The sequence below is a fragment of the Nothobranchius furzeri genome, chromosome 17, assembly GCF_043380555.1.
Source record: "Nothobranchius furzeri strain GRZ-AD chromosome 17, NfurGRZ-RIMD1, whole genome shotgun sequence".
NCBI classification, from domain to species: Eukaryota; Metazoa; Chordata; class Actinopteri; order Cyprinodontiformes; family Nothobranchiidae; genus Nothobranchius; species Nothobranchius furzeri.
The window spans coordinates 48,104,121-48,112,620 of NC_091757.1; the positions used below are offsets into that span (position 1 = coordinate 48,104,121).

The window sequence follows — 8,500 nt, forward strand, 5'->3', positions numbered from 1 at the left end:
GGTGGATTACAGAAAAGAGCGTGGGAGCACATGAGAATGACACAAGGAGGGAGGGGAGGCATGGGAGAGGGTGTTTTACCTTTCATCTAGATATTTTGGGAACATGGAGTAACTGCTGCAGACTGGTGAGAGCACCGGGGAGGAGATTCGAACCAACAACCCAAAGGTTTCAGGTGGTTCTGATGTCATGTAAACACTCAACTGTCCAACTTGTGTCTGTCCAACTTTGAGACTCAAACAGACCATCTTAATCAATCAGGAAAGGACATCACATAACTGCTGCTCTAATCTCTTAGCTTACACGAAGCGAAAAAGGAGCACACTCATTTCTTCTGTTTATTTATCAGTTCTTACATTATTTACATCCAGACAGGTGGCAGCTCCGCTTGTTCGGCGCTGGATTGTCCATTCTACTTTATTTTAGTCCAGACAGATTGACTCTGTAGTTAAACTCATCCATGGCTAATTTAAACATCAAACTCCTATTTTGAGCTGGACCACACACTCAGATCTCATCTCGCCCTGGATTACAGTACTCATTGTTTCAGCAGCATCACATGTGCATGGTTAAAAAACTCTGAGAAAAACGGCTGTGAACATTGAAGGGATATTTGATTAAGTCTGATCAAGACAATTACCATAAATGGAAGGCAGAAGGACAAAGTAAATCACTCAATGATAATGAAAGAAAAGCACAGAGAAATGATGGGTATGCGTTTACTCAACCCCACAGCCGCCATCTTTTACTGTGCCAGTTCAAGGCTGTGCAGTAAACACAGAACTATAAGAAACAAGACGATGAAAAGGGACAAAGGATGAGATTACAGCAAATACTGAAGGTGCAGAAAGCAAATAAACAAGTGTGTGTGCATGCACGTGTGTGTGTGTGTGTGCGCATGTGAGTGGGTTCTGTCTTCTCGATCACCAGTGAGTCGTGGTGGATGGCTGCTTATACTGAGCCAGGATCCTCTGGAGGTTTCTTCCTGTTAAAAGGGAGTTTTCCTCTCCCCCATCGCTGCATGCTTGCTTAGTATGAGGATTGCTGTAAAGTCTCTGGCACTAGTCAGTGACTCGATGCAAACTACTGGGTTCCTTACAGGAAACGTTTTACTGATTGGCTTAATGAATTGAACTGTATTGGAATGTTTACTTTGTGAAGAGCCTTGAGACGACTCGTCGTGATTTGGTGCTTTATAAATAAACTCAGTTGAATTGCAAATGTACTAAAAATATGAGTAAAGCTCCTTTTCAGTACAAGCTGAGGAAAGTGACACAATAGGTGCTTGGGATTTTGCCCTGCAACTTAACATTAGCTTCTCAGACGGCAGAATTTGAGCTGCATTACATCGTCTTTACAAAGGACTTCAATCGTTTGGCGCCTTTTAAGATCTCCATCATGGCAGATTTCCTAATGAGGTGATGAAATTTAACTGGAAAACATTTATTCTGTTGAATTCTACATTCATGATCATCGTTTGATTTGTTCTCATAACGTTTAAAACATCAAACATGGGAATTTTAAGAAAATGCCAACACACGTCGCTTTAAAGATTGTGTTAAATCAAATCAAACAAGCAAATGCCTTTTAAAATAAAAAGTAAACAAATGTTTAAAATCATTATGGAATTATTCTGGTTCTCAGAAAAAATATTCACCTAGTTGTCTTTGTTGATGCTTGTGAAGTTTTGATCAATTGCTGGTATTAAACATGGCTCACGGCCAAAATCTGTGACGGGGAGAACAAAAGGGATTTGTGGAGCGTATCAAACACTGACAATAGAGAGAGTGCTTCAGCCTCCAGAACATCAGACACACTTTATTGTTCTGTCCGAATGTCTGTTCCGGTCCCCATATGCTCACCTCTCCCCCTGCTTAATGATCACAGCTTAGCCCGCTGCCAGACACTCGTACACACCAACACACACAAGCTGAGACCTACTCCCTTACTGCTATGATAATCTGGCCCTCTAAGTGACAGTCAATAGATCATCCAGTTGGGAAAAAAATAAAAGTACCCCCGCCCTCTACTACTGACAGCTGCCCTCCAGCCCACACTAACACACATGTGCTTCCAACCTGGGGGGCAAAACACGGTTGTTTATCAAATCCCTTCATTTTCAGGTCAATCTGCTACACCCTTAATAGTTTCAGCAGCATTCACTTCAAATGCTTGAAATATTTGTAGTTAATGTATTTTCCACGGGCGCATGCTAACAGTCTTCACAAACACGAGTTTGATTGTTTATTTTGGGGAGCGTGTACGTCTGCCGGCCTTCTAATCGGTCCGACCCTTCCAGACTAATAAACCAAACTAATCCCTCAACCCATCATCGTACAGTGACCCCGGCACAGTTTGGTTTACGGCAAGAGTCTTAAAAGGACAGTCAGAAAACTTTATATAGCTTTGGACACGAGTAAAGGTTGTTTCCCCAAAGAATTCAGACTTTATTGTTCCAGTTTCCTTTGTTGTATCTAAAAAGGAACAAGACATTAACACACACACACACACACACACACACACACACGCTAATGTTTGGGTCAGATTCAGGTCACGTGGACATTTGAAAGCCAAGTGTAATGTTTCCATTGGGAAATGCAGGGAACCAAAGAGACCATCTACCACTTAAGACTTCTGGCATCAGCTGTTCCTAATCATTCTGTCCATCTCCTGTTTGGAGACAGACCGGTGGACAAATCAAGGAAAGAAGCATTACTGAACATTTTATTAGGATATGCCAAAGTGACAATTTGCTACATTTCTTAATAAATATTTTCTCATTAGATAACATATGAGGTGAATTCTGGATACATTTCTTATTTATTGTCCCACGTGAAACTGTGCAGACAGATTATCTGGAGAAAAGGTGATTATAATCTCACGACTAATCTTGTTTTCTGTTTTATTACAACATGATTACAGTGTAAATGTAAGACTTGACATTATTTGGTATTCATCAGTGATTAATAATTACTTTTTCAACCTGAATTGGATAACTGTCCTGTTTTCTGATTAAGTTCTGTTTTATCTTGAGTTTGACAATTTATCTAAAGACAGCAAATCCTGCTTTTCTAAAGTAGAAAAACACATTCATCCGTCATCTAATAGAAATTAGCCGTATTATCAAAGTACATAACCACACATCTCAACGATAATATTGTGAGAATAATTGAAGCATGCCCTCTCTTTAACTTTGAAGTCAAATGAGATATTTCTGAAATAATTTACAACTCTGTGGTCTCGTTTATAGTTTATGGAATACAGGGGCCCAGAAGGGTCATCAAATTACAAAAGCCACAACACAACAAAACCCACAACACAACACAACGACACCCACAACACAACACAACAAAACCCACAGCACAACACAACGAAACCCACAACACAAGAAAAGCTACAACGGAAGTTCTGCTAAAACGGAAATGACGCGACCACGGAAGTCCCGCTAAAACCGGAACCAGTAGTTGGCGGTAATGCGCCACATTGTTGACGAAGAGAAAGAAGAAGAAGCACCACAACAAACAAATACGGTAGCGGGAGTTTTCAAGTGGAAAAGTAAGTAAAACGTTGATATTGTTCAGTTAACGTAGTGTTGAAGTATGTTGTTTTAAAGATAAATGACTTCATTGTTTTGTTGTGTTGTGTTGTGCTGTGGGTTTTGTTCTGTTGTGTTGTGTTGTGCTGTGGGTTTTGTTGTGTTGTGTTGTGTTGTGTTGTGGGTTTCGTTGTGTTGTGTTGTGGCTTTTGTAATTTGATGACCCTTCTGGGGCACTGTAATGGAATATCCATCATTCCAAATGAAAATGCATAAATACATGTTTAATTAAAAATCAGCTTACAGAAGTTGCTTCCTCTTCCATTGTTCAGTGTTCCCAATGCTGCTTCTGCAAAACCTAAAAACATGAACTAAATCAGCTCGAGAAGGTGTAAAGAGGAAAAAACTAAAAGGTGCAGGACAATAGTGTTCGAGGACATAAATATAGTAAATTAACCTTTTTAAAGCTGCATTTTCTTTGTAATAGATGGGAAAGTCATGCACCACTCCTTCAGATTTTCTCCAACCTCCAAAAACCAAATAAACCAGCTCTATTCTGTAGTCTAGAGGACATAAGATTACAAACACAAACAAAACAAATAAAATGAGGCTGATTTGAAAGGATGAACAAAGGAAGTTCATGGAGTAACGGATCGGACCTGAACGATAAGGGTTGAGGCTGTGTCATGAGCAGCGTGGGTTGGAAGGTGAGTATCCAAATGCAGGTGAGCAATCATGAGGAGGCAGGCAGGTAAACTATTTACTTTGAATAACAACACTCCAGAGTTTACGGGCATGACAAGGACAACCAACTAACTCGAGGACCCAAGAAGGAATTGAAAAACAGGAGGGCTTAAATTCAAGAAGGAACAGGTGATCAGGATTGATTTAAGAACAGGTGTGACTGATTAACAAAGGAAGCAGAGAAAAAAAAGAAAAGGTGACTGGATGAACTGCTACTGACAGGCCGTGCACCTATTTAAATCACTCTTTGACTTTTAAGATGTCAAATCAAAACCAAGACGAGGTTTTCAGGTTGAATTGTTAATAAATAAATAAAAAAAGAGATGTAAAATGTCTTTTTTATTTTAATACATACATTCACTTCCTCAACATATATTGGTGACTAAGGTCAAGATATTTGAGACAGAGGGGTCTCAGGAGAGGAAAGTATCTGCTCCATCTTGCACAACCTATATGACCAAACATCAATACTTCAAAACCCCTCCTCCACCACCTCACTCATCGTACAGACTGTATCTGTTACAGAGACTAACTTCAGTTGAACAGATGTTTTAAAAGCAGGGTTTATTTTCAGGGAACATTTAACTTTTTTTGCATTTTTGTGGCCACATAAGATGCTACGTATTCATACATAAAGAGAAAAATATATGTTGTCATCTTTGAAAACAGCATGAAAATATAACGAGTCTAAGTCATTATTGTGTTTATATAAATCACATTAATCTGTTTTATGTACTGTGTTAATATTAATATTAATATTAATATGATCCACTCAAGAGAAAGAGGTCAAGAAAATGAGTGAGAAAGGACTCCATCTACTGGTTAACTGCTGTCATTACATTGCCAGCTCAATATAATTAGGATTGTGCTGATTTATGTGAACGTGTTTTATGTTTGATGAGAAAATTATTACACTGCAAAAATGTTTTCTTTATTTAAAAGAAACAGAGCACAAAAGGCAAACGCTCTAAATTTAAAAAAGAGTGATTGAGACAGAGCTAGCTGGCAACTTTCCATCTGTCACTGCATAAACACAAAATACACATTGAGTTCATCTATTAGATGATAGAGTTAACAACGGTGGAAGAAGTACTTGATTTTTTTAAGTGAAAGATAAAGAGGTATAAAAATACTTACAGAAAATTGTAAATATCCAGGAAATGATTGATTTAAGTAAAATATTCAAGTGTTCATTTTCAAATGTACTTAAAAAGAAAAAAGAAAATTAAAAGTATTTTACTGCTGATGGACTGGCGGTGGGGGTTGGACAAGAGGCTAATGTAGTGGAGAATAAAGTTCAGATAACTGTTTTATGATGTAGTACAATAAAAGTAAACAAAATGGCCTCAAGATTACTTATGTAAAATACAGATGCAGGAAGTACTTGTACTCCCTTACATTTCATCACTGATCTGGCTCATGCTTTTGGTTCATGGTCTTTCAAAAGGTAAACAAGTCAATAAACAAGTAATGAAAAAGCAGGAGTTGTACTGCCGTCTCTGACAAGTAACTCTGTCAGACACACTCTGACGAAGACACGAAATGTTAGCTGAATTTACTCATGCCAAAGCTTTTTTCTCACTCAGGTGCTCCAGCCCTGCTTCTTTCATTTGTTTTGTCCACTGGCTGTGGAGCATCGAGTTGTGAGCGGATGAGGCGCAGAAGGCTCTACTCAAAAAATAAGTACTTTGTCAAATGACTTTTATGTATTTTTTTATGTTTCGCTACATTTCAATTCAATTCAGGTTTATTTATATAGCGCCAAATCACGACAAGAGTCGTCTCAAAGCACTTCACATAATTAACATTCCAATTCAGTTCAGTTCATTAAGCCAATCAGAAATAATGTTTCCTATATAAGGAACCCAGCAAATTGCATCAAGTCACTGACTAGTCACTAGTGTCAGTGACTTTACAGCAATCCTCATACCAAGCAAGCATAAAGCGACAGTGGAGAGGAAAACTCCCTTTTAACAGGAAGAAACCTCCAGAGAATCCTGGCTCAGTATAAGCAGCCATCCTCCACGACTCACTGGGGATGGAGAAGACAGAGCACACACACACACACACACACACACACACACACACACACACACACACACACACACACACACACACACACACACACACACACACACACACACACACACACACACACACACACACACACATACATACACACACACACACACACACACACACACACACACACACACACACACACACACACACACACACACACAAAGTAATGTGTCTATAGTTATATTGTGATGTCTTAGTAACTATTCTATTTGGTGAAAGATAAACTTTATTGTATTTATCCTAGTGGATCTCTAATTAAACGGATAAACTAGTAGTAGCACATCCAACGTCAAGGAAACCAAGTTATTATCAGGAGAGAGAGAATGTTTAAGTGGTTAGCAGTAGTGTGCTAGTCGATGGCCCCCTCCATGAGGCCACCACAGCTCAGCAGAACGTCATTGTCGCTTCTTCTGGGGAGAAAAACACAGAGAAAATAAAGTTAACAGCTGAAATTGCACAAAATAGTACAGTTAAAGAGCAGACTGTAGAAGAAAGCAGTAAAGTGTGAGAAGTGGTCAGTGTATCCTCCAGCAGTCTAAGCCTATAGCAGCATAACTGCAGCGATAACTCTGGATAATCTATCCTATTTAGATGGAGGCATGTTGGAGGCAGGGCAAGGGAGAGCCGTCTTTACTGACTGTAGACTCCACCTCCCTGTACTCCCCCGCTTGTCCAGATTTAGGCTAACATCAGATTTTAACCATAGGCCCTATCAAATAAAAACGTTTTAAGCCTATTCTTAAAAGTAGACAAAGTGTTTGCCTCACGGACTACAGCTGGGAGCTGGTTCCACAAGAGAGGAGCCTGATAACTAAAAGATCTGCCTCCCATCCTAATTTTAGATATTCTTGGAACCACCAGTAGACCTGCAGTCTGAGAGCGAAGTGCTCGGTTAGGAACGCATGGAACAATCAGATCACTGATGTATGATGGAGCTTGATTATTAAGAGTTTTATATGTGAGAAGGAGGATCTTAAAATCTATTCTGAATTTAACAGGTAGCCAATGTAGGGAAGCTAAGACAGGAGAGATATGATCTCTCTTTTTAATTCTCATCAGAACTCTAGCTGCAGCATTTTGGACAAGCTGAAGACTTTTAACTACATTCTGTGGACTTCCTGAGAGTAATGAATTACAGTAATCCAGTCTTGATGTAATAAATGCATGAACTAGTTTTTCAGCATCACTCCTGGAAAGTTGTACTCCTGGTCAAAGCTCTTCAGTTCATGAGAAAGTGGCTTTTTCTGGAACGATAAGTCTTATGGGTGTAAAAGTTTGTGGGTGATTTGGTGAGGTCACTGGAAAGGCTAAATGTGTTGAAATTCTTGTTCCTGGTTGACGTCATGCTAAAAAAAATTATACAGGACTCAAGCCACTTTTTTTTCTTTCTTTTTTTCCTCACAAAAACAAACTGAAACCTTAAGCTGATGTATGAAATCTTAAGTGCAGGGCCTTTTTTTTAATGTCACAAATATAACAAAAAGTCTCTTCACTCCAGAAAATCTCGTTAAAGAATGTCCAGTCTTTGTGTTTCAGTGGCATTTTTGACTTTAGCCCTGCACCAGTAAAGGTCTATCTATCTATCTATCTATCTATCTATCTATCTATCTATCTATCTATCTATCTATCTATCTATCTATCTATCTATCTATCTATCTATCTATCTATCTATCTATCTATCTATCTATCTATCTATCTATCTCAGAATCAGAATCAGAATCAGAATCAGAATAAGCTTTATTGCCAGCGCTCCAGCGACCCAGAGAATAGGAGCTTGACTCCGCAAACACAACCTGACCAAGGTTAAACACACACACATGTAGACAAGACAGGTACAGGCAGTCCACGAGAGCAGCCAGAACGGCGCTCATTTCATTAGATGAAAAGGGTGTTACATGAGGATAATTGGGGTAAGGTAAAAAAAAAAGGCATAGCAGAGTTAGTCCCAGCAGGGAGTAACTCTATTATACAAAAAACTCCTCAACATAGAAGCACGAACATTACAGTTACAAAACATCAGACTCCGATAGGGAGGCGGGGGGGGGGGGGGGGGGGGGGTCCTCCAACAGAAGCTGCCAGTGTACGGCGCTCACAGCTGCAGTCAAACAGGTGGGAGGGAGAGATGAGGGCCAGAGAGCTCA

At 39.4% G+C, this 8,500-nt stretch overlaps 1 long non-coding RNA gene across 1 annotated transcript; it reads right to left on the minus strand.

The window, feature by feature from the left end:
* Positions 1-3,439: 3,439 nt before the first annotated feature.
* Positions 3,440-4,532, minus strand: LOC129152994 (uncharacterized). The gene is made up of 3 exons (XR_008559227.2): positions 4,193-4,532; positions 3,991-4,096; positions 3,440-3,891 (listed from the first exon to the last, which is right to left on the minus strand). It is a non-coding gene; the product is annotated as an uncharacterized lncRNA (long non-coding RNA).
* Between the last annotated feature and the right edge of the window lie 3,968 nt (positions 4,533-8,500).